Here is a 26,036-nt window from a genome sequence, read left to right as displayed (position 1 = left end):
GACAAAACTAAAAGGCCCTTTCAGTATTTTATATTTGTGGAAAAAAAGGTGTTTACTCAACACTGTTCTTTCAAATACTACACCTGTACCTCTTAACACTGCACACTATCTTTAAATGCTACACGCTTTACCCTTAAATACTACACACTGTACCTTCAAATACTACATGCTCTACCTTTAAATACTACATGCTCTACCTTCAAATATTACATGCTCTACCTTTAAATACTACATACTGTACCTTTAAATACTGCATGCTCTACCATTAAATACTACATACTGTTCCTTTAAATATCCCAGAGGGGATCCCCAAGGGGAAAATTCAGGAGTCACAGCAGCAACACAAGAAAATGCATAGAAAGTTTAAAAAGGTTCATAAGAAAAAAAAATTTGATAACAGCTTGGCTATCATTCCCCAGTCAGCCGGCCTCCACCTCCACAGGGTCCAGGACTGAGCTTCGTCAGTAGTCTGTTCAGTCTCTTATCCTGTGTCCTGTCTGCTCACAGCAGGTGAAGTTCTTCCAGTGTAGCGTTGGTGTCCAGTGTTAGCTCTGTTAACCACCTGTGAATAGCATGATGCTATTCTGCCTTCTGGTATTCCCTCTGTTGCTGGGTTAGCACAGCTAGCTTGTCCATCTTATTGGAGATAGATTTTACACACACGACGTCACATGAGCAGTAAAATGTGGCCTCAGCCAAAAGCCATAGGTCTAGGCATGAGGGTTATAGCCAAAACATTTCATGCCTTTAGCTCAAGGTAGCTGGAGGGGCTGAAATTGTGAACCCCTGGGTGACGCTATGGAGCATTAATGTTGATGCAACCAGAGATAGAAATGCACTTAGGCTGTGACACTGAACCTCTCTGTGCACTTTGGTCCTGATCCAACAATAAACAAGAGAGCTAATAAGGTTTTCATGAAGCAGCCAAAATGGTCAACTTTGACAATCATTTGTGGCCATGCACATTGGCGTAGCAAAAATCCATTTGTAACTTTTAACTGACAATGTGAGTAGTGAACACAAGCCATGTTTGAAGTTAATCAGACAAAAAACCTAGGAGTTTTTCCATGTAATACATAGGCTGAAAATCGTCAAAATGTGATGTTTGCGACCAAATAGCGAACTTCCTGTTCAGAATTGACGATGGTCATAATAAATATTTTTGTAGCTCTAGGCATGGTTGTTATGCTTGTAGCTCAAAGTAGCCAGAGGGGCTGAAATTGTGAACCCCTGGGTGACGCTATGGAGCGTTAATGTTGATGCAACCAGAGATAGAAATGCACTTAGGCTGTGAGAGTGAACCTTTGTGTGATTTTTGGTCCTGATCCAACGTTGTACCTGAGAGCTATTGAGATTTAAAAAAACAGGCAAAATGGTCAACTTTGGCGACCATTTTTGGCCACGCCCCTCCAAAAATATCAAACATATTATGATTATTAATCCTCAATGTGTCTAGTATTGACATGGTAAGTTTGGAGTTGATCTGAGAAAAAGCCTAGGACGAGATCATTCAAATACGTACTATATGAACATAACTTTTGCCAATTTCAGGCCATTGCCATTAGGGGGCACTGTACTTTTAGGTGACAAAAATGGCATGGCTGCCTCTGGGGCACAACACTGAACATGTGAGCCTGTTTTTCGTGCAGATCAGACAAAGTGGGAAATGTCAGAACTTTGAGCCCTTGTCGTAGCCACACCCAAAGAAATTATAAAAAATGTATTATGATTATTGATCTTCATTGTGTGTAGTATTTACAAGCCGAGTTTGGAGTTGATAAGTGAAAAAACCTAGGACTAGTTTGTTCAAATACGTAGCCCATAATTTGCCAAATTGCGATGTTTAGGTCCAGATAGCGCAATTCATGTTCAGAAATCACGATAGCCATATAAGACTTTTTTTGTAGAGCTGGGCATGCTGTTTATACACATTATATTTCAGGGCTGTAGCTCCAAGTAGCCTGAGGGGCTGCAGTTTTAAGCCTCCAGGGGGGGCTATGGAGCATTCAAGCAGCAGATTCATAAATTTTCTCTGGCTGGGGAATTTTGGGGCTAGGCGGGTTTTTCCAGGCAAAAGGCACGCAATCTGGGGTTGTTTTGGCGGAAAGAAATTATAAAGTGGAAGAATAATAATCGCAAGGGTTTCAATAGGGGTCTCGGGCCATAATTAAAGCCACAAGCGGCAATAAGCAGGCTCTTGCCCATTGATGCGCCAGTCAGGTTTGTTGCAAGCCCCTGAGAGAGATTTCTGAGCACAATTGAAAAGAAAAAAAATATATATATATATATTTATATATATATATATATATATATATATATATATATATATATATATATATATATATATATATATATATAAATATATATATATATATATAGAGAGAGAGTGAGAGAGAAAAATATATATATATATATATATATATATATATATATATATATATATATATATATTTCTCTCTCTCTCTCTATATATATATATATATATATATATATATTAAGAGAGAGTAAAACACATGACTTCCTGTTGACAGTAGGGGGCGTTTTTCTTTAATCAGAAAAACACATATGAATGCATTAAAACTATGACACTGAACGTGTTCATATTTTGGTCCTGATCCAACTTAATACATTAGAGTTATTTACCTAAATAACTCTAGAATGATAGTTATTTACCTAAATAACTCTAGCCTGAAAAAGGTCAAACTTGGCATCAAGCCCAAAAAAAGACAAATTTGGCAGCCGGTTGCAGCCACTCCCATTGAGTTACAAAAAATCATTTGACAAGTTTTCATCATCAAAGTGTGTAAACACAAGGCAAGTTTGGAGTTCATCAGAGGAAAAAACTAAAGAGTATTTTGTTAAATTACATACCCCAAAATGTAATGACTTCCTGTTGCCATTTGGGGGTGCTTTACTTCAAGGTGAAATAATGACTTGGGCCATCACAATGAACATGTGTGTTCGTTTTCGTTTAGACTGGACAAAATTGTAAAAAAAACAAAAAACTTTGAGCTCATGTCTATTTAGATTTTATAAGAAGTTTAATAAGTTTTAATCCTCCATGTCTGTAGAATATACATGCCAAGTTTGGAGTTGATCTGAAAAAAGACTGGGATTTGTTCGTTCAAACACATACACCATAAATCTTCAAAATCCGATGTTTAGGTCCAAATAGCTAACTTCCTGTTTGGATTCACAATGGTCGTAAGAGACTTTTTTTGTAGACCTTGGCATGGTAGTTCTAGCCAATAAATTTCAGAGCTGTACCTCAAAGTAGCCCAGGGGGCTGCAGTTTAAGCCACTGGGGGTCACTATGGAGCATATCTTTTTGTGCCAACAGTTGATTTATAATTTTTTTAGATGTGACTGAATTTTCTGGCTAGTTCCGTTTGTGTTAACCTCAAGTGAGAGGCATGCAATTTGGGATTGAGGCATCAGGAAAAAGAATTATAATAAATATAGCTGCAAGCAGCAATATCGGGCTCGAGCCCGTCGGCCCATGTGCCCATTGGGGCATGTCCTGCCCACTGCATGCGCAGCAAAACGTGGCCCAACCAAAAGCCATGACTTTTGAGAAATAGGTGGAGCTGCTCTATTACTGGGATGCATTTGGAGAGCAATGCAGAGTAAGAGTGAGGTCATGTGTAAAATTTGGAACCAAGTGTTACAAATTATCTCAATAATATAATCATGCATTTCCAGAGGGTGGACCTACTGCAGTAGCTGAGATTTAAGGTTAAAGGACTGTTGGCAGACGGTAGGCTTGTAGTTCTGGAGACAGGTCTTGGTCTCGAGACAGGTCTCGGTCTCAAGACCGGTCTCGAGACCACTTTTTTGTGGTCCTGGTCTTGTCACGGCCTCAACAGTCTTTGGTCTCGGTCTTGTCTTGGTCTTGGGGTCTCCTGTTCTCGATGGGTCTCGGACTAACATGTCAGTCTTGGAGGGATCAGAAGCCAACGATATATCCAGGCACACTGCTGGCTTTGCGAAACACAACTTTCTAGAATGGCTTTTATTATTTTTAAGCCCCCTTTGAATATTTTGTGACAAACGTCTGCGCTCATCCTGTTTTTGATTGCAGAGAGGCAGAAGGAATGGAGATGGGCGATCCACATCAATTAAACTGGAGAGAGAGAGCTTGCTTGGGGAGTTGTTTGACTCTTACCTGGAGAAAGTTGAGTCCCATTTTGCACTTTAACTCCCTCTAATCCACAAGCAGAACCCTCTGTTCTGCATAAATCTATCTTTTGATGAGCGAAGCAACATAACGTACCTGCACAGAGATTTGAGATGACAGGCAGGGGTGTGTCCAGATATTTTAGACTGGGGTGCCCCGACCAGGGCACTGACTATTTATGTATGAAAAATACAGGATTGAAGGGAGACAGCTTTAACTAATTAAATAATAATAATACTTTAATAATAATAATAATTATAATAATTATAGTAATAAAAATAATCAAAACAAAAAGAAAAAAATTAAAGGGACTGTGAGGACTTTACAAGTAATCTTAAAATAGTTTCTGTTCTGTGCCTGATTGTTTGAAATTGTAGGAAATGGGCCTTACATCACAGATTTACTATTACTTTCAAGTTCAGGCCACATTTGGGAGTTTAAGGTGGAAGCATAGACACACCTTTCAACTTGAGGACATGACGTAAACAGTGGTGCTTTATGAACACTTGGGAGAGATTTATGAGTACAATTAAAAAGAAAATGTCAAAAAATGGAGGAGCAGAATTCCTGATAGTCATAATAGACCTTTTTGTAGGTCTATGCATGGTTATTACACACCCCAAAAAGGTACTATGTTTAGGTATGAATGCATCCTCGTGACTGTGAGAGGGTGGAAGAGTAGGTGATTTTCCATGCTGGACATGAACACAGCATTGCAAGGTTATATATTGAAGAATAAATTTGTAATATTGAATTTTTTTATATGTCATTATTAAACTAATTGATATTTTTTACCACATAAACACAAAAAAGTACAGGAACTTGGTACCGTTGAGTACCGGTACCGATTGCCAGGTACCAGGCATCAGTACCATATTGTTTCAAATGTGAAAGGTACCCATCCCTACCAGTGATAGAAATGCACTCAGGCTATGACACTGAAGTTGTGTTTGCATTTTGGTCCTGATCAAACATTGTACAGGGAGCTATTGAGATTTTTGTAACCTGCCAAAATGGTCAACTTTGGCGTTCCTTTGTGGCCACGCCCATTGACATACCATAAATGCATTTGTAACTTTTCATTGTCAGTGTGTAATATACACAAGCCAAGTTTGGAGTTGATCAGATGAAAGTCATTGTAGGACAAGTTTGTTTAAATATGTAGCCTATAGCCTGCTTCCATCAGTGTGCTTCTGTTAGTCTGCTCCTGTGGTGCTGCCCTGCTGGCGACACAGACTCTGTTGTGTTTGCTGCATGTTGTTTGTTTTAACTGTTTTTACTGCTATATTAGGTCTTTACTCTTAATTCTGTTTTATTTGCTGGAGACGGCGTAGTCACTCAGTCATCAAAGTGTACGAATTTCTGGGCAAGTACTTAAGTGTGTTTTTCTTGAGGCACACAACTAGTAAACAAGATGCAGGAGCAAGTGAGTTAGCATGGCTAACTAGCATGGCTCACTAGCTTGGAACTCTTGGTTAAACTCATTCATACCCCCTTGGCAAAGCAGTGTGTGTCTGGACTGTGTCAACACTTCTCTACTTGCTTTTACTCTAACTGGTGGCTGGCAAACTCCTATGCCCGAGTTTGCCACTCTCACCAGCCAACAACTACATCAACCTTTAAACAGAATAGAATAGAATAGAATAGAATAGAATAGAATAGAATAGAATAGAATAGAATAGAAAATAATAGAATAGAATAGAAAATACTTTATTTATCCCCGGGGGGAAATTCAGGAGTCACCACAGCATTTAAGAAAACAAAAGTAAGAAAGGGTATAGAAAGTGCAAAAATGTCCATAAGAAATTAGATGATGACTTCCCATCCACCACTCGTCCACCACTCTCCAGTCCAGCCAGTCTCCACCTCCACAGGGTCCAGGACTGAGCCTCCCCAGCAGTCTGTTCAGTCTCTGTCTCCTGGATCCTGTCTGCTCACAGCAGGCGAAGCTCCTCCGATGTGTCGCGGCGTCCGATGTCTGTTCCGTCAGCCACGTCCGTGAACAGCATGATGCCGCTGGATTAGCACAGCTAGCTCGTCCATCCCCCGGAGCGAGATCCCACGTTCCCAACAACGATGGATGGAAGGACAGGTCCACGTCGTCACCTCCCAGCTCACATCCGAGAACCAGCACGTCGTCGTCACCACCTCCTCCTCAGCTCGAGGGAAATCATCAAGCCCTACACTAGTTAGCATTGACATGCTACAGGCTGCTAACAGCTAATTTTGCATGTAAACAATGCAGCCATGGTTACATGTAGGATCTCCAGACAAACACAGGAGAAAAGTAGTAAAAAATACCGCCGAAGCCACAAAAATTTTGGTGTCCGTGACCGACAATGAACCACACAAAGTGATGATCCACTCCAAATACAAAGATTACGAAAAAGAGACGAAAAAATTACAAGAAACGGACAAAGACGAGGGAGCTGCTGCAACAGGCAGCTACTTGGGTAGCGCCAAGCCTAGCGCCTAAACGTATTACTTCCTGTTTCCATTTAGGGGCGTGATACTTTCAGGTAAAAATAGTGACATGGCTGCGTACAGGGCGCAACACTTAACATGTGTGTCCGTTTTCATGCAGATCAGACATAGATGAAAAAATGCTGAACTTTGAGCCCATGTCCTGGCCATGCCCATTGGGATATTAAAAATCTTTTAATAACTTTCAGTCCTGCGTGTGTACTATACACAATGCAAGTTTTGCTAGTTCATATGTAAATTGTCATAAATTGTCAAAATACGATGTTTAGGTCCAAATAGCGAAGTTCGTGTTTGGAACTTATGATAGTCATAAGTGACTTTTTGGTAGAGCAAGATATGGTAGTTATGCAAACCAAGGTTAAAATAGTTTTGGATTTGTCATTATAGTTTAGTTTAAGTTAATTTTGACATTTTTTTTCCATTATAGTTTAGTTTTAGTTAGTTTTGACATTTTTTTTCCATTACAGTTTAGTTTTAAGTTTTAGTTTTTATTTAGTTTTAATTTTTGCAACAAGGCTTAGTTTTAGTTTAGTTTTAATTAAGTTTTAGTTTATTTTTAGTTTTTCATACCTTAGTAACCAGGTGCAGGATTCAAAAAGGTCAGAGTAAATATTTTGTGATACTGTTTATTTTCCAGTCCAACATAGAGCTCACTGCTCAGTCAATGCTAATACTGAACTGCTGGCTGCTGCCTTAAACACAAGAAAATAAACTTGATATAAAAATATAAACATAAAGTATACAAAATAATTTTAACATGAATTAAATAAAAATAATAAAAACATAAATTACGGAAAAAAATATATAATATGAGCTTCAATAATTAGAAACTTGGACTCTATAACAATAAAGTCAGACTCACATGAAATTAAACCGTAACAGATGCTCTGATTCATTGCTCCACTACGTTTGGTCGCAACACAGCGCACAGCCAGTCAGTGCAGTAGACAAGCACGGCCCAGTATGTCGCGTCGCACAAGTTTTTTTTTCCCTTGGATGACATCAGGAAATCCACGCCCCCAACGCATGTGATTGGTTCCTGCAGCATCTCTTCTTCTTCTGTATAATCCTGCTGATTTGACATTGAGTGCATTACATGCGCCACCATCGATCTCCAATGGAAGTGAGGCGCCTCGCAGGTAGTTTACATTTACCTATCAGAATGATATATAAAATCAGAACAAGAAGAAACGCGCCAAAATTGCACAGAGTTCGAATATTTTTCTGTGGTAATGGCTAGCTTTCGTCAGCATTGCAAGCGGCCAGGAGGCGAAGACTCGAAAAGTCCGCTTATGGAGGTCAGAAATTATGTTAAAGTAAAATATTCTGCACTTAAATTACGTTCGGTAACAGCATCATCTGTATGCTATTTTGCATTTAGTGGAAATGCGCGCCTACCTTCCAAAGCTAATGTGGTTTTTCTTCACAACGTTTCAGCTACATATGGTTCTGACAGATGGAGTATAGAATTATTTGACGTTTGCAAATGAAAAATAGTACATATTCTCTTAAACCAACATTATGTTGTTTTTCAAACATAATATAGTCCTTCCATATCCGTTGTCATGGTCCTCCGCTTTAGGATGAGTTGAATGACACCTCTGTCGTGTTCTGAAGTGGTCTGTATCGCTTTCACTAGCGCTATGTAACTTCAAGGTGGCGGGTAGTAACCCTGCCACAGTAAAAAAAAACTACAATTTTACATCGTCTTGCCTGCTTACTGCATACGTCACTTCCCTTGATTCCCGGTTTTCAGGGAAGTGTCGGCGAAAGCCAAACGCAGAGCTGTAGCCATGGCGGAGGCAGCAAAGATCGTAAGGAAGAGAATTTTTTTTTTGTCGGAGGATGCAAAACAAAGAAAGCAAGAGAAAGACAAGCTGAATGCTCGGACCAGAATAAACATCGGTTCGGTGTTCACTCGCTGGCGTGAAATAAAAGACGAGGAGGGATGTCCAACTGATGCTGACTTGGCCCTGTTATTGCTGGACTTGTAAGTACTTGTTGATTGTTTACAAACCGTTTACAGTATTCTTGAGTTTGTAACGTGACTTTTTGTATCACTAAGAGCCATCTAATCCCTTTCATATTCATAAACAAGTAATCCCAGGCGGCAGCTATTTATTGCGAACATGGTAATTTTCGAAAGCTATTGAAACGATGACTGCAAACGGCTAAGCGTAAAAGAAAATGTATGTGTGTTTAGTTTCCTCCGGTGTAAAATACCGAAAATGGAAGATCATTATATTGAATATTCCTAAGATTATCATCTTAGGCCCCGTTTACACGACGCCGAAAACGGTCGATTCCGCAAACATTTCGTTGCGTTTTGGCCTTCCGTTTAGACGAAACCACGTTGCGTTTTCAGTGAAAACGCAAACTTTTGAAAACGCTCCTCAGAGTGGAAAGATCTGAATCCGCTCCTCCATCCAGCTTCGTGTAAACACAGAGCGGAGCGTCTCAGGGTGAAACGCTGACGTCACCGCATGCGCACTCGCGGTTTAATGTGAAGGCTCCGCGCTCAGCCACATTTCCAGTTGAGCCAGTAGTTGGCGGTAATGCGCCTTATGGTTGGATTGCCGACTGTCTCACACAACAAAACGGCAGAAAAAGAAAGAACAGAAGAGGAGACTTCTCCTCCTGGAGTCGTATGAACGCGGATCGTTTTCACGCCGTCCTCATGTAAACGCGGGTGGCTTTTGAAAGCGAAAAGGAGGAATCGTTGCGGGAGTAAACGGGGCCTTAGTGTTCATGTACCTGATCAAGCTGCTTGTGCTAACTGTAGCCTACACACAATTTTTTTTTTCATGAAATGTTTTGTTTCTACAGGCATCAACAGAAGCAAGTAACTGAATTTCTGTTTTCACTCAGAGGGGAATTTGGAATGGAAGGTGTACAGATACTGCAACAATGTGCTGAGGCTGAAGAGCTCAATGTTTTAGAAGCCTGGTGAGTTTTTAGTAGCCAGAAGCTGCAGTGCTCCCCTCCCCCCAGTACTTGGGAAAGCCCCTGGTCTTCTTAATTGTGTCCCTTGCATGCTGTCCTACAACACTTACTTATTTTTTCACAACAACAAGATAGTCTTGTACTATTCACCCGCTGTCCCGTTCTGTTTGCTCGCTGTCATAGTCCCATTTCATAGGAATGTCATGGAACATTATAACAATTGGTGCAGGACAGTTGGCAAGCAACTTCCACCACAAACAGTGTAGCACAGCTTTTGTTCAGGGAATGAATTTTTTTGATTTTGTATTTATACTGTCTGCTTGCAGTTTATACACTTTACCTATATTCTGCTGTCTTTGCAGTGTTCATTCTCTGTCAATTGTGGAGGAAGAAGATCCCCATGACTCCCCAGACGAGGATGCAGTCAGTGATCCAAGGAACAGCATGCAAGTATTTCTAATGAATTGTACTAAATTTGTGCTGTCATTATTTTTTTCCAGCTTACTGATATGTGTGTTTACGTGCAGTATTGAAATGCATAACAATTGGACAGACGCAAGATTCTGTGAGGATGGGGACAGCTAAGATAAGGAATATGCTCCATTTCTGCAACTACGGTATGTTGAATTTATCACATTTATCTTCTTGTATTAGTACTACTGGTAATAGGATTGTTATCTTCAGTAGCATTGTTTTTAGTAGTAGAGAAATCTGTGATAAATATTTAGGACTTGGTTTTAATTTTACATTCTTTTTTTGCTTTTGTATGCAGTGTTGGTGGTGTATCATCAAAGGTTGTGAACGTTGAGCAGCTTCAAGAAATAAGTATGGACGAGACTGTACTAGATGTCACAGTCCCTGACCCTGTGGACATTGAAGGGACAGATTTGCCTGACTACTTGAAAGTTGTCAAAGAAGATGACCTCATTGAGAAGAGGGCCTGTATTTGCTACCTTGACAACCTGAAGATACTGACCTCTAATCTGCGCTTTCTTTTGAAAGTGTGTGGCTACACAGACAGCATAACTTTGATTCTGTATTTTCAGATGGATGTTTTTGAGATTGTAAAGTCTTCTTTTTTTCACAGATGCAGACCATGGAAAGTACAAAAATTGGGGGCTCCAACATTCACTCGACATTTGGCATGCAGCGAAGAATTTAGGAAAGAAGCTGAGACGGGTATACTATTTCATTGTATTATGAGGGATGTGTTGGTGATTGCATTTCTACACTTTTATAAAGTGCTGCAATAAAGCAGCATTTTTTGTGACTGTCTAATGGTGTGGCCACACCAAACGCGAATTTGCGGCGCGATTACATACAAAGTCTATGCAAAGACGCGTTTAGCCGCCGATTCGCCTCTCGCGGCGCGATTCGCGCGTTTGGCGCGGCGAGTTTGGAGCGTTCACGCGTTTGGGCGGTAGACGCGAATTCGCTCGAGTTCAAAATATTCCCCCACGACGTCATTGTTTTGACAACGTCGGGGGGCAACTGCCGCCTGCTCCGGCTCCAACTCGGAGGATGGAGGAGAAAACAATCTGTGCGGTGTGTCATCATCCAGAGTTATACGATACGACGTGTGTACTCTACAGAGACCGGGAAAAAAGGATCAGGCTTGGTTGAAAGTCTCTGAGGAGACAGGTTTTGAATGTAAGTTCTGAAAACATTTGTTCCCAGCTGGATCTGCCTGTACGGGCTATCACTGAGTCCGACTTTGTTTTCCTCAGCGGAGTTTTAAGCCTGATAGAGAGGAGGAAAGTGCGGGGCAGGGGCAGAGCCAGGGAAAAGATGAAAGTTCTCTGTGCTCCTCTCTTTCCTCCACCCCTTCATTATCCCCAGGGAGACCTCCGGGAACATGGGTCGGGGGTTCGGGTGGTCGGGGGTACGGGGTGTCGGAGGTTCGGGGGATCGGGGATGAGATCGCAGGGAACAGCCAAGCAGGGCTGGTGGATTACCAGGGAGAGGCAGCAGGCATTGATTGTGATCTCCAAAGCTTTCACGCACTCTCCTGTCATGCTTCGGAAACCACAGCTCATTGTTTTTCAGCTGCTCTTTTGGACTTTCGGTCTTTAAATGAATGAGCTCTCTACTCCGCATGCGCAGTACCGCGCATTCGCGTGTTCGCGCCTCAGGTTGTCAAAAAAGTCCAGCGGCGAGACTCGGGCGTTCACGCGGCGCGTGACAGGCCATTCGCGCGAGTAAATTCGCGTGTTCGCGTTTGGTGTGGCCGCGGCATAACACTGGTCTTTTCTATTCTCAGGCTGGTACAGTGAGGGACCAGTCTGAACTGTTGCCTTGGATCCAGGACATTGTGAACCACTTCTGGTATTGTGCGAAGCAAGCATCATCTGTGGAGGATTTCAAAATATGTTTGTGGAAAGTAAATTGAGGCCGACAAAAACATGGATTACAGTAGGTTACAGATGTATTGTCTGACTCAAGTTCATACATGGTTTTTAATTTTGCAGATGAGGTGGCACACTGTCATTCATCATGTTCGCAACCAACACACATGGGCAACTGGAGCCTGTGAGCATGAACCACTGGATGATGAAGCTCAGGAAAAACCTTGGATAAAACAAGGTAATTCCAATGTATTTTATGAGAGGTGTATGTTGCTTTGAATGGATTTTTGTCCATCTCATAATGTGATATGTCATTACAGGTTCAGCAGCTCATCAAGCCCTTTTAGCAGTTGTCTTGGACAAACGGTGGTTGAAGGATGTTAAGAAGTTCATCACCTTCAGGTATACACTTTTGTCAATGCTAATGTCAGTGTGTCTTACAAAAGTAATTATCCTAATAGTGCTACAGCTGGTGCAAGTGTTGCTAAAGTCTCACATTACAATATCGATCTAAAAGATTTACTCACTGTCTGTTTATTGAGACATTTATACACTGATGGTAGAAGCAACAAAAAATAATGATAAAGTAAAAAATAAGCATGTTGATTGATAAGGTCAGTAATTACCATGATGTAATAACATTTTTACCTTTGTTCTCACACTGTCCAGGACTACATCAGATCTGGAAAATTTCCAGAACCATATACTGATGTATGCAGGGAAGCGGTTCTCATACACTCCAGCAGTCTACCGCACACGGACTCTGCTCGCTGCAATAGGCTATAACTGTCACAAAGGCCGCCCTCCTGCAGGAAACAAGGATGGACACAAGATGTAAGTTTATGCACATTTGCAGAGACACTCCCTGTTGTAATCTTAGAGCATTCTTTGAGTATTCTAAAATTGTATGATCTCTTTAGTTACAGGCAATACTACAATAAAAGGTCCAAGTCTTGGAGTGTTTACACACTGAAGGAGAACAAAGATTACTCCTACATTCCAGCACTGCAGAGAGCCGTTCTTAGGTAGAGACTACAAAGTGGAGGAGGCCTTCCTAGAACACAGACCTTTAGGCCAGATGACCCCCGGCGTTTAGGGCTGCTGGCTCCAGTACCACCCCCCTCAACAGCAGAGCTAGTTAGGACACGTGACGCGTGGAGAGGGTGTTTTTCCAGAGTTAACGCTGAGGATCATCCCTTATGTGTTTTGTTGAATGGACATGTTGACCTGCAATCTGACTTCATACACAAAGCCACAGCTTTACCTGTACCCACACTCATATTGTCTGCTGCTTTTACAGGGTTCAATTTTTATTACCAGTTTATTATTTTACTTTTCTACTGTATTTACACTTCTACATACATCACTCTCTCTTTACTTTATGCACAGTAACTTACTGTCCATCCTACATATTATTTATGATCATGAGTGGGAATTCTGCCGGAGTTTTTGTTGTTTTTTTTAATAATGTAAATAAAAGTTTGTTATGCTTTGCAAAAAATGTCTTTATTTTACACACACAAAAACAAGTGCACACAAAACAACAAAAACTAAAGCTCTGTTCTAAAGTAGTCGAGGAACCCTGAAACCTGTGTACTGTCCCATTGGGTCTGGAAAAGTGTCTCTTACTTTCCAGACACAGCAGCTTGGTATGACCACTCTGACGCCCACCCCGAGGCGACCATGCTGCCAGAGCACAAACTGGCGATACGCTGCGTGTCTGTACTGTCTTTGCTCCTCCTAAGGCTCCTGGTGATCCTCCACAGCAAAGATGTCATTCCAAGCTGCCCGGGCCAGATGCAACACCACCTCATCCAGGATGTATAAGTGCATGTGGGCCATGTTACTTATACAGGTCTCTGGTGTTTGCCGACAGCACAGTCTTTCCTGGTTCGTGTTCATTTCCCGGCAGTTAGAACAGGCGCACCAATGGAGGGCCCCTCCACCTGGGTCTCTCTGCTGTTCAGGATCCCTCAGCAAAGCCAGTGCATCAAACATGAGGCCAGGAAGTCTTGACAAGACCATTTGGAGCAACTGGTCTCTCTGCTCAGGGTCTAAAGTCTAGATAGTGGCCTGCATCTAAGCATTCCGCTGTTCCTGCAGATCCTGAATCCTCTGCTGGCTCTCGGGATCCAGGTCTTCAGGTGTCCTTCTCCCCCTTCCTCTCCCCCTCCCTCTACCTCTCCCTCTACCTACTCCCCTCCCCCCTCTACCTCTTCCTCTTCCCCTTCCCCTCCCAGTTGTACTGTGTGGGGGTTCAAACTCTGATGAGGCAGAGGTCGAGGTGTTCTCAGGAACAGCTAATTCCTGATGAAACAAAGAAACAGAGTAGGTATGATGTAAATGCACAGTTCTAAGTTCAATAATAATCAGTATTAGACTGAACTATAAAGCCAAGGGAATTTTCACATACAGGGGATTTGTCTTTGGTTTACATAATTCTAAAATGATTGAATGTATCAGCAACAGAATCATTGAATAATAATAGTAATAATAAAACTGTAATTCGTAATGAGGAAGCTTTATTACGGAAATGTATGACTGCCACCCAACAAAAATAAAACTTGATCAGTAACACGTAACATCTTAACTTTATTGTTAAAACAACAAATTTTCACGTTATAACGTGATAATTTATATTGTAGAAACGTGATAATTTATATTGTAAAAACGTGATAATTTATATTTTTGTAATGTGAAAATTATATTGTACGAATGTGATTATTATATTGTAAAAACGTGATAATTTAATGCAATGTAATTATCACATTTTTACAATATAATTATAATGTTTATAGAATATAAATTATCACTTTTTTACAATATAGCAAACTATCATGTTATAACATGAAGCGTTTCAGGTTCTTACAATAAAGTTTAGCTCGTTATAACGTGAAAATACATTGTTCCAACAAAAACACAACAAGTTTTAACGTTACTGATCAATCATTATTTATATAGGATGACAGTAATACGCTGCCGTACTTATAACACAATTGTAAGGAATTGTAAAAATAGAGGAAATAATGCAATGTTAAACGTATGAAAACGTATTGGGCATTTCTAGTATTTTCCTGAGAAAAATGAAAGTTTGCCAGGCTAATCTGCTAAGTATGAAGAATGGGCATTTTATTCACAAGTTAAAATGTATTTTGGGCGACCAATTTATGAGAAAGTTGCTCTAAAAAACTTGACAGAAAATAGTACAGCCCAACAAATCCAGAACGTACCAGTATGTAGTTTTTTTTTTAGACCAGCTATTTTAAGAGTGTGATATCAACAGCTCGTGGTTGTCTTTACTTTTATTCACTTTATCGCTTGAACAGGACGAGGGCGACTTCACGGTAATAAAACCAAGTTGAACTTAGAGATTTTCAACATCGTCATTTAGTCAAAAATAAATACATTACCTCGTCGCTATCCATCCTGCAAACAGCCGCTGAAGACAGAAGAATACTTTGGAGCGAAGTCCTGTCTTCTGTTTCGTTTTCAAAACAAATGCACGAGACCTGCAGATCCATATATTTACGACAGTACTCGCGCGCAAGGCCTCTTGGGTAGTTGAGTTCTCATAGCGGTCAAGCGGAGATCTTCCCCTACAACAGTGTTTTTTTGCAGCAGGAGCCCAGGGCGCTCACACCCAACACCCCCTCCCTGCTCCTCTGCCGGTTTCCTCTGCCCTCAGACAGGGCCATATTTTACTTGACCAAAAACACAGATAAACGGACTCCCACCGAAAAAATCTGATATCGGTCTGCATTCATATTTTATTTAGAGATTTTTCAGCGCGTTACTTTCACAAAAAAAAACCGCTAAATAAGGCTCTAGTTCTCATCGTGTCATAAAACGGCACTACCTCCACTGCAGAGCCACAGCTGGCTATGAGGCGCTCGCCGCTTAGTGTATAAGTCCGCGGCGTGCCAGATATAAACAAACGCAGGTAGTCTGCCAGGACAAAGAGACATGATGAGAACGAGAGCACGTTTCTTCTTGTTCGGATTTTATATATCATTCTGATAGGTAAATGTAAACTACCTACGAGGCGCCTCATTTCCCTTGGAGATCGATGGTGGCGCATGTAATGCACTCGTTGTCAAATCAGCAGGATTATACAGAAGAAGAAGAAGAGATGCTGCAGAAACCAATCACATGCGTTGGGGGTGTGGATTTCCCGATGTCATCCTAGGGGAAAAAAAACTTGCGTACGGTGCTGGCAACTGCTGAAAACTGTTGTAAAATTGGTTGGGAAAATGTGTCGGATTAATTTAAATCCTTAAGGCTATTAATATTGTCAAAAACTAAAACAAAGGGAATTTTGTCTTTAATTTTAGTTAGTTTCAGTTAGTTTTGTGAACACAAGATACAGTTTTAGTTTACTTATCGTTTTTGTTTTCTTTTCTAAGTTTTATTGGTTTGAGTTTACTTATCGTTTTTGTTTTCTTTTCTAAGTTTTATTGGTTTGAGTTAACTGAAATGTATTTTGAATTTTAGTTTTCCTTTTTAGTTTTGTTTTAGTTAACTATTATAACCTTGATGCAAACAAAATTTCAGGGCTCTAACTTAGAGTAGCCTGAGGGGCTGCAGTTTTTAGCCCCTAGGAGGCGCTGTGTAGCATACATTTTTGAGCAACCATCAAAATCACAAATTTTTCTGAGGAAGTGAATTTGTGGCTAGGTGTGTTCGCATTTTTTCAAGCAAAAAGCACCAAATTTGGAGTTGTTTTGGCCCAAAGAAATAATAGTGATTCTTTTTTTTTTTTTTAGATTTTATTTTTCCCCTTGTCTGCATTATCTTTTCTGCTGAGCACTGTGTCATATGACAGCGTTGAAAAGACCAATGCATTTTTTTTCTAGCAGTCAGAGAGATGTGAATATGATTAACTGCTATAGTGACCATCACCAGCCCTCCCTGTAGGCTACTCCATCATTCTAAACTTTATTTAACCCCTGATGTGAGCTGAAGGGGAGGGCCGTGCCACACCACAGAGTGAAAGAAGGGGAAATAATGACAGGCAGGACGAGACAAGACAAACAGAAGGGAGGACAAACGTTTACTATTGTTGATTTAAGATAGCAGTTCAAGTGCTGGGCTAATGCAATACAGGAAGTAAAGGTTGTACGAAACCAGGGACACCAGAAATGTGGGGTCTTGATAGTGTGGGGAGTGTGGGCCTACGTGGATAGGAGATGAAGTGGCATGCATCACAGGATGTGAGAAGTTGTGTAATAGTACCCGACTCAGCATGCTCTGACGGGATCTAGCATAACTCTTAGTCTCGACAGAAGCTTGAGTATCTGCATGCGTGTGAGGTGGTCACCGAATATCCAAGTAAGTAAAACACAGCCACGGGCGCCCCCCTGGCCACCAGGGCACCCGGGCCCCCCCACACAGTCCCCAAACCGCCAGGCCCAGGGACAACCCCAGGACTCAAGGGGGCACAGACCTGCCTCCCCGCTGATACCAAAGACAGCACCCAGGGCCCAGAGCAGCGGCCCCCCCTGCAGATTGCACCCGCCCTCCCCGACCACCCGTCCGCCCAGCCCCAAGCCACCCCACGCTCCCCGCGTACAGCCCAGATGACGCAGCCCCCCCCTGGAGGTATGCCAGGCCCCAGCGGCCAACGCACAGGCGGCCAGCCCCCCCCCCCCGCGAAGGGAGAGGGGGGAGCAGGTGAGGGGGAAGGAGAAGGGGAGGGGCCGCAGGGCGGACAGCAGGAAGGAAAAGACATGGGTGCAGCGCAGAGGAGCCCACCACTCCCAAGCCCCAGGGCCAGCCAAGGCACCACCGCAAGAGGAGACCAGCGCCATCCCCAGACCCTGCAGACTAAAACCAGTAGAGGAGAGGGAAAAGAAAAAAAAAACAGAAGAAAAAAAATACAAAAAACGAGAGAACAGAGCACGAGGGGGCGGTAATAGCTTACATGAGAGGGATCTTTGGTTAGGAATATAGATGTGCTAGAAAAGGTTGCCAGATTGAGTCCTGGTCTTCGGTCCTTTGCCTGTTTGATTCAGCTAGATTTTCCATTGATATGTGGTCGGCAAGGAGGTTTTTCCAGAATGTAATATTTATTGCTTCTTTTGATTTCCAGTTCATGAGAATAGTTTTCTTAGCAATGGTTAGAGCTAAGAGAAGAGGTCTATTTGTTTTCATTTTATGGTTTAATGATGATAAATTCCCTAGCAGACACAGTGAAGGGGACAGAGGGATGGGGCAGCCCAAAATATTTGAGAGAGATGTGATAATGTCAACCCAAAATTGTTGGACAGGTGTGCAGTTCCAGGTGGCATGAAGGTAAGTGTCTGGAGTGTGTTGGGAGCAGTGGGTGCAAGTGTCAGATTGTGCTAAACCCATTTTAAACATCCTGTACCCTGTAAAGTGAACCCTGTGGATGATTTTGTACTGGATTAGTTGGATATTACTGTTGGTGCTTATGGAGAAGGTGTTTTCACAGATTTGGTTCCAGAAGTCAGCATTGGGGGTGAGGGCCAGGTCTTGTTCCCACTTTATTAATGGTAGTGATATTGATTTGTCTAAGGTAGCAATTATCTTATATATTTTGGACAATGATTTTTTTCTTTATGGGGTTGATTTTAATTAGGTCCAAAGTTGAGGCGGGTAAGTTTAAGTTTGTACAAGTGATATCGAATTTAGAGGTAATGGCAGATTTAAGTTGTAGGTATTCAAGAAAATGGTTTTCCCCCATGCCGAATTCCTGGACCAGATCAGAGAATGGCAGCATAGTGTTATTTGTGAAAATATGTCTAAAATGAGAGATTCCCTTCCTGGTCTATGTATGGAAGTTAATTGATTTTTTGTTGATTTTGATGTCCGGATTGTTCCAAATTGGTGTGTAGTCTGACAGAGCGAAAGAGGTGTTTGTGATTTTGTGAAATAATAGTAATACTTGCAAGGGTCTTCAATAGGGCCCTTGCCCCTGATTCTGGGGGCTCAGGCCCTAATAATTGCAAGTGTTCCAATAGGGCCTTCGCCCGGTTGGCTGACTGACGAAAATACTCAAAGTACACCAGAACTCACGACAAGGAGGGATGCATTGTGGAAAATAGGGGACTTCCCGGTGCTGGAAATCGACAATGCCATAGCAACAGAGGTAGAGAAAAATAATGGTGTGTTGTTTGGCAGCTAGAAAAGTGGCATTGGAGGTTGTCAGAAAAAAACTTGTCTGCAAGAAATCACTGCAGTGATTCAGCAGTGTGGATTTGACAAACTAAAATACAACAGGGTTTTAAACATTTGATTTACATGTCCTTAATTATTACCTTGATTAATTAAAGGTATAATTGGTAGTTAATTTAGATACACTTTTTGTTGTGCTGGTTAAAATGATCCATATGTCCCGATGGCAAGCAATACAGCAGGAGTAAAACAGGGAAAACACCAACCAATCGACATCCCGGGACGCCTTGGTTGTAAACCAATCAAATCCCGTCGCCGTTCTGCCCGCCTCCTGCCCGTACATTTCACTGCCGTGCACATGATTTAGTGCACGTGGCCGAGCTGAAAAGGAAGGAGCAGCACTGCAGAATGGCGGAGAAGCTACCTATACCTCAATTGCCCGTTGCTGCTCCTCCAGCTAAACAGAGCAAGAAAAGAAAGACGGAGGCTTTCTTTTCTTGCTCTGTTCCCCTGCCTCTAACTACTGCCCCTCTCACTCGATCTCAGGCCTGTCCCCTCTGACCCCATGAGGTACTTGGCTCTGGGCTGTAGTTTGGATCATAGTCTAATAAACTCTCACCACAGGGGCTCTGACAAGCAAGAAAAAAAAACCTGTGATATTTAGTAAGTCCTTGAGAAAATGTACATGTACTGTTTGTGTTATAGCTTTACTCCTGATATCATGTCACAGGTAAAAGTGGACGATTCTAGCACGACAGTCGCGAGTACTGACAAAAGCCACGTTTGTTGATTGTTTTATTAGCATTACGTTAACGTTTTGGTGTTTCCTTACCTCTAAATGAGACATGACTCTACATAGTGCAAAACATAAAATGATGTGCTGAGTGCGTCTTTCAGTCATTCACAATCATAGTCGGGAATCAGCGGCGCCCATGCATGTGAGCGGGGGTGTTGCTTTGAAGGAGCTCCAAGGGGAGGGGGAGGAGGGGCTAGGGGGAGTCCTGACGAGATGCTACATTCAAATTCATGCTAGGGACAATTTAGAGCATGGATGTCAAACTCATGCCATGGAGGGCCAAGAAGCTGCAGGTTTTTGTTCCAACCCAAAACTCCACCAGCTGAATTCACTGATTACCTCACCTTCAAGCAGAGAGCAGGGACTAATCAGTGAATTCGGCTGGTGGAGTTTTGGGTTGGAGCGAAAACCTGCAGCCTCTTGGCCCTCCATGGCACGAGTTTGACACCTGTGATTGAGAGTGTTCAGTCAACCTGATGAGCATGCTTTTGGACTGTGGGCGGAAGCCGGAGTACCCCGAGAGAACCCATGCATGCACGAGGAGAACATGCAAACTCCCCACAAAAAGGCCTACCGGCCAAGCTGGGAATCAAACCAGTGACCTTTTTGCTTTGAGGCTGCAGCGCTAACCGTTGTGCCACCGTGCAGCCTATTACAGATGCATGTTCAACCAAAAAGTACCATGTTTAGGTACCTAAATGCATCCTTGTGACTGTGAGTGAGTGGCAGAGTAGGCAATTTTTCATGGTGGACATGAACACAGCATTGCAAGGTTATATGTTGAAGTATAAATATACTAAGTGGAGAGTTTTTTTTAATTTAATTATTAAGAATATATATATTTTTGCCACATAAACAAAAAAGTACCAAAAATTGGTATTGTTGAGTACAGGTACCAATTGCCAGTTACCAGGCATCAGTACCATATTGTTTCAAATTTGAAAGGTACCCATCCCTACAATCAATACGGCTTCCTTTAAAAATCCAGGGTAAATGTATATGTATTGCAGCAAAAATGTTAAAGACTTGAAATTAGGTGTTGAGTTCAAAAGGGGTGGGAACCACATCGAAGACAGCCTGTTTGATTGAATTGTGATTGTTTGTGTTTTTTGTCTGAGAAGTCCTTAAGTCTTTCCTTTTCAGTCTTTTTCAGAAATTTGAAATCTACCAATTTTTGTCCAGAGCACAAAGAGACAAGCTCCTGGTTGGAGCAGAGGTAAGAAAATGCATGGAAAATGCATGTGTGTGTGTGTGTGTGTGTGTGTGTGTGTGTGTGTGTGTGTGTGCCTTTACATTACCTTGTATGTAAAGAAGAACAAGGAAAATAAAATAAAAATGAAACAGAAGAGTGTATGTGTTTTGGTGCTGCCCTCTGCTGATCTGTTGGTGATGTGGTGTAATAGAAAGCCCTGAGGAAGCAGCACCCAAACCCTCACAACAAACACTTGTACTTGGGTTGTATTATCAGTGGGAGTGTTTCTGGATGATCCATACTAACTAAAATTATTTGGATTTTCAGAGAAAAGTCGAGGTGTTTGGCTGCCCTGCTTCACCCTTGGTGGAAGGACTTTCTGCTGAGTAGAGTCACCTGAAGTTGCAGTGAACTTGGCACCTTAGGTTAATGGACAGTTTATGATGTTAACAGGATCAGTGTGAGCTGTAATTCCTCCATCCGTTGGCCATTGTGAGGAGCTGCCTAGTTTTCAGTTTTTTTTTTTATTTTGAACAGATTCATTGTTTTTTTTGTTCAAATGAATAAATTAATAAAAAAAATGTAGCTGGTCCTCAGTTACCAGATTTCCAAATTAAATTCCAGACAATTCCCCAACAGGGGGCGTAGTTTGATATCAAGAAAAAAAAACACCTCAGCGTATAAGCATATGATAACAGCAAACAAAAACTGGAAGACTGATTTATTGTATTTAACAGCTGAAACTTAAAATTCAGATTTTGATGAAGTGATAAAACATTCCATCATGACCTTCAGGTATTTTGTTATTGACCACTATTTTCCACAGTTACAGTCAGACTTGAGGGAACTATTAGGTGTATCAGTGATCTGCCATGGCTTTTACTACGTGGACCATTAGAACAGACAGAGATGATGCACCTCTGTCTATTTAAAACTCTGTCAGGAGTCCACGGTGCTCAGCTCATGCTCAGTGTAGAAAAGGTGTTCTGCTTCAGGTTCTGGTCAACCGGAAGACTTGGACAAGAGCTTCAGTGGGCATATTTGTAAGGACAGGCAAACACACACATGGGGCTCTAATTTCGTAGACCAGGTGCAGGCGCACCTGCCCTGTGCAGGCCTTCGCCGTGCGCACAGGGCGTGACCGGTGCACTTTGCAAGTTTCCTGCAGTGCCAAGAGAGGCCCAGTCCAGGCGCAGATGAGCGCAGAGCTGCGCGTCCACGCCTCCCTCCGCGCAAATGGCAGAGAGGGAGGAGAAAAGCCGTGAGTGGGTTTAACACAGCCGAGCGCTGTTTTCACCAATCAAATGAGCGCCTCTCCTCGCCTTTAAATGCCCTGCGGCCGAGGCGCAGCGTCTGATTGGTCTGACTGATCCACAGCACCGCAGAGAGAGTGCTGGTAGCGGAGACGGTCAGAGCCGCTGTGCCTGCAGCAGGTCAATGGACAGCGGGGCGCATCTGAGGACACGAAGCGCGTCACCGTGTGGGCCAGCTCCTGGGACAGATTTAATCTGTTCCTTTGTCATTAATAGGAGTACAAAATGAAGAGATAGTTACACAGCTGGCTTATCCATTCAGAATACTTTTGATCCACCTGCACTCCTGGTTTGTCATCGCCAAGCAGAGCCTGCAGTGTCTCCACCTCATCCTCCTTACAACGATGTACTCCATCTTTTTAGATCACGTTAAAAATAAAGACTAAAACTGAGAAACATGGGAAATCACGGGTAAATACTGAGAGACAAACGTTTATTTAGTCTCTTTTTTCTTCACCTTTTCTCTCCCTCTTTTCTTTGAATTAAATGAAATGAGAAAACCAGATATATACTCAGTATCAGATGTTAAGGCTATTTATTGCCGTCAGGTTAACTTTCCATTATGACAAATGGCTTTAATCTGACATCAGATGTGACGGACAGTTAATATAGATATAAATGTATATGCTGGTTCAGACAGTTACATTAAATAGCTATTGCTGTGATTGTTTGTTGCATTAAAATGTGCCTGACACTCTGGAAACCTGCTTCTGAGCCTTGCGCCGAGGATAGACCAGGTTGGAGCTGGCGAGCTTTCAGCGCACTTTTTTGGCACGAAATTGTCACTGCGCCAACATGAATCTGCTGACACCTCCCCCTGGTGCGCCGTCAACTCCCCTTGGCGCGCCGTCACACCCATCTCTGCGCAGACGGTCTACCAAATTGTCAAATTGGCAGCGCACGATGGTGCGCCGCACGAAATTAGCACTGCGCAGGCTGCGCCAGGCTTGCGCCCCCTGCACTGCGCCACGAAATTAGAGCCCATGGTATGAATTCAGAAGTGATAAAATGCAGTCTTCCCTCTCCTCCCCACACCAGGGGCACCCGCTGAGCTGGTGTCCCAAAGTGCTAAGTGTGCTGGGAGGAGAGAGGAGACTGATCAGTGGAGTGATAAGAGAAGAAACATGAGAGCAGGCTTTGCAGACGTCTCACCTTCATGTGGGACGTCACTCACTGATTGGACGCAGCTGCAGCTCAGACTACTCTGAAACTTCACATCAACAGAGTTTAATCGTAGCAAAAAGACAGACCTTAAAACTGCCAATGGAGATTGTTCTGGCAGAGGACATAAAGCTGGGATAAAAATGGGTTTGAAGTGAGTTTGGAGCACAGAATACTGAATACATATATGTATTCAAATTCACTCTCAGAAATAATGTGTAAAATTTGTACCTTTAAGGGTCCAACAGCTTGTCACTGGGGCAGTACCCTCAAAGGTACACCATTTGTACCTATTTACATGGAAACATTTTTGTACCCTTCCTGTTAGTACCTCATGGGGACATTTATGCACCCTGGGGTACAAAAATGGACTTTAACACTCTGGGGACTAAAATGTACCCTTGTAAATGGTACAAATTTGTTCTCTAGAGGGTACAGCCCCAGTGACAAACCATTTATACCTTGAGAGGTCAAATCTGTACTCGATATAACATGAAATAGTCAAAAACACGTTTCATTCAATTTATTCATCTGAAACAGAATCAAACCGATAACAATCGATACAATTTAAAAAAACCCAACAACATAGAATACAATATCAGTTTCAATGAAACAAATGAATGAATGAAACAACTTGGCTTAAAACACCAGCCACTTAGATCTCTCAGCTGCCTTGATGGTGAGATAAACAACAGCAAGACGAGAGACAAGAAGGCTGAGCCTGTATGTACCCCAGGGTGCATACCAATCGGGCACATTTGACACATTCACAAAACATTTTTCACTGTAACATACAACTTGTCATCCACATGGTAGACATCAAGGGCCTGAAAATCAATTTCTTGCCCTGGTTTGATGATGATCCAGTCCACATCAACTTCCACCCTGTATGCATGCAAGTGTGAATCATAAACGGTTGGGACAAGAAGTTTGCCACAAAGAAGCCACAGTGTGTTGATATTTACAATATATTTTACCTGGAAAAAAAGAGGAATACCCTCTGCATGCACGAAACCAACAATAAAAACATCTTTACATGCATACTTCACACTGTCAATAGTGACCTCTGAAACACGCTGCATGTCTTTAAATGCATATTCACTCTCCTGTACATCAGCAAGTCGTCTCTGTAGCTCAAGTGTGAGAGACAAAAGTGGGGTATGTATACTTGTCCCTGTCACAATCTCAAAGTCATCAAGAATGTTGCTCTGGGAGAACTCCCAGCACTGTCTCATCTGGTGCCTCTCACTTAAAGTTTTTGCTACATTGATGAAATTTCGGCAGGTACTTGCAACAATCTTAAAATATTGATGCTTCGCCTCGAAGCGCATGCACCAAACCCATCGTAAGGGGCCATACATTGCAATAAGTCTGGCATAGTGCACCATGTAGTGGCATTTTGGAGTTATGACATTTCCAAAAACCTCCTTAAGTTTTGTCAGAAATTCATAAACCATCAAGTTTAAAAAAGGCAAACTCTCCCTTTTGATTTTAGGGGCAGTAACCACATCAACTATGTCACGACAGAGTAGGTATACATTCCAATAACTGCAAGTGGGGGGAACACGGTGTCCTATTAAGAATGGCAACAGCCTAAAGAGACACCATTTCTGAGCAGCAGACCCTGAAATTCCTGAGCCATGCATGAGTCGCTCTGTCAGTTGTACTGGCCTGTTTTTTTTGTCATTTTGACCAATTGCTAAATGCTGTAGTTCTTCATTTATTTCTTGTATAGTTATGTGTTTCTCTTTGTGTGCTTGGCACACAACTAGTTTTAGTACAAGTGGGATGACTCCTTCAAACAAGTCATGCATAATATCAGGTGGAAATGCTTTTGTTACATCAAAATAATTTAACTCACTCAAAGGAGAAGGACCAGTTACTCCATATGTCAATTTATGCTCAGGGTTATCAATGCACGATTTCAGGTGATACTTGTGTGCCTCTGGGCTTCTCAAGACAAAATCATTCTCACTGAAATTTTCTTTAATTTCTGTGCGAGTTGCCATGCAAAAGCGACAAACTCTGTGTGAGTTAAAGGACATGTTATTTTTTTCCCTGCATTTCAAAATGAAGCCACAAAGATTTTCTTTAAAACCTTTAAGTAGTTCATCCATATTAAGAGGTAAATCTGGCTGAGGCTGTAAACCAGTGTCGGAGTCATGTCCATCACTTAGATCACTGTCATTTCCGTTGTTCAGGTGAGTGTCATTTTCAGTGTTTAGATCAGTGTCACTGCTTTTGTTCTCAGGTAGCACATGTTCCCTGTGCTTACGATATACATGACGCCTGTAGGACTCATATACTGTAAAGGATGATTTACAGTTATTTAGTCCACAGGTCATATTAAAGTTGGATTCATGTGAATGGATGAGACCAACATGCTGAATCAGTTTCATTAAGGTGAAGGTGGTTCTCCTACACCTGGGACACCTATATGGTCGAGGCATGTCTAGAAGAGAAGATTGATCATTCGTGTGACAGTGACTGG

The 26,036-nt window shown here is 42.1% G+C and overlaps 2 long non-coding RNA genes across 2 annotated transcripts in view; both read left to right on the top strand.

The window, feature by feature from the left end:
• LOC141785293 (uncharacterized) overlaps positions 1-25,664 on the top strand; it is a 34,357-nt gene extending 8,693 nt beyond the window's left edge. Inside the window, exons 3-4 of the long non-coding RNA XR_012597515.1 lie at positions 21,023-21,095; positions 21,399-25,664. This is a non-coding gene — a long non-coding RNA (uncharacterized LOC141785293). The remainder of the gene's footprint in view (positions 1-21,022; positions 21,096-21,398) is intronic.
• LOC141784747 (uncharacterized) lies at positions 12,268-13,218 on the top strand. The gene is made up of 3 exons (XR_012597476.1): positions 12,268-12,351; positions 12,619-12,783; positions 12,870-13,218. It is a non-coding gene; the product is annotated as an uncharacterized LOC141784747 (long non-coding RNA).
• Positions 25,665-26,036: the final 372 nt, after the last annotated feature.

The sequence above is a fragment of the Halichoeres trimaculatus genome, unplaced genomic scaffold (assembly GCF_033239565.1).
Source record: "Halichoeres trimaculatus isolate MK-OKI-2021-1 unplaced genomic scaffold, fHalTri1.1 fHalTri1_scaffold_23, whole genome shotgun sequence".
In the NCBI taxonomy this organism is placed as follows: Eukaryota; Metazoa; Chordata; class Actinopteri; order Labriformes; family Labridae; genus Halichoeres; species Halichoeres trimaculatus.
Note: the sequence above shows the minus strand (reverse complement) of the source record. Positions and strands in the feature narration are given on the sequence as shown.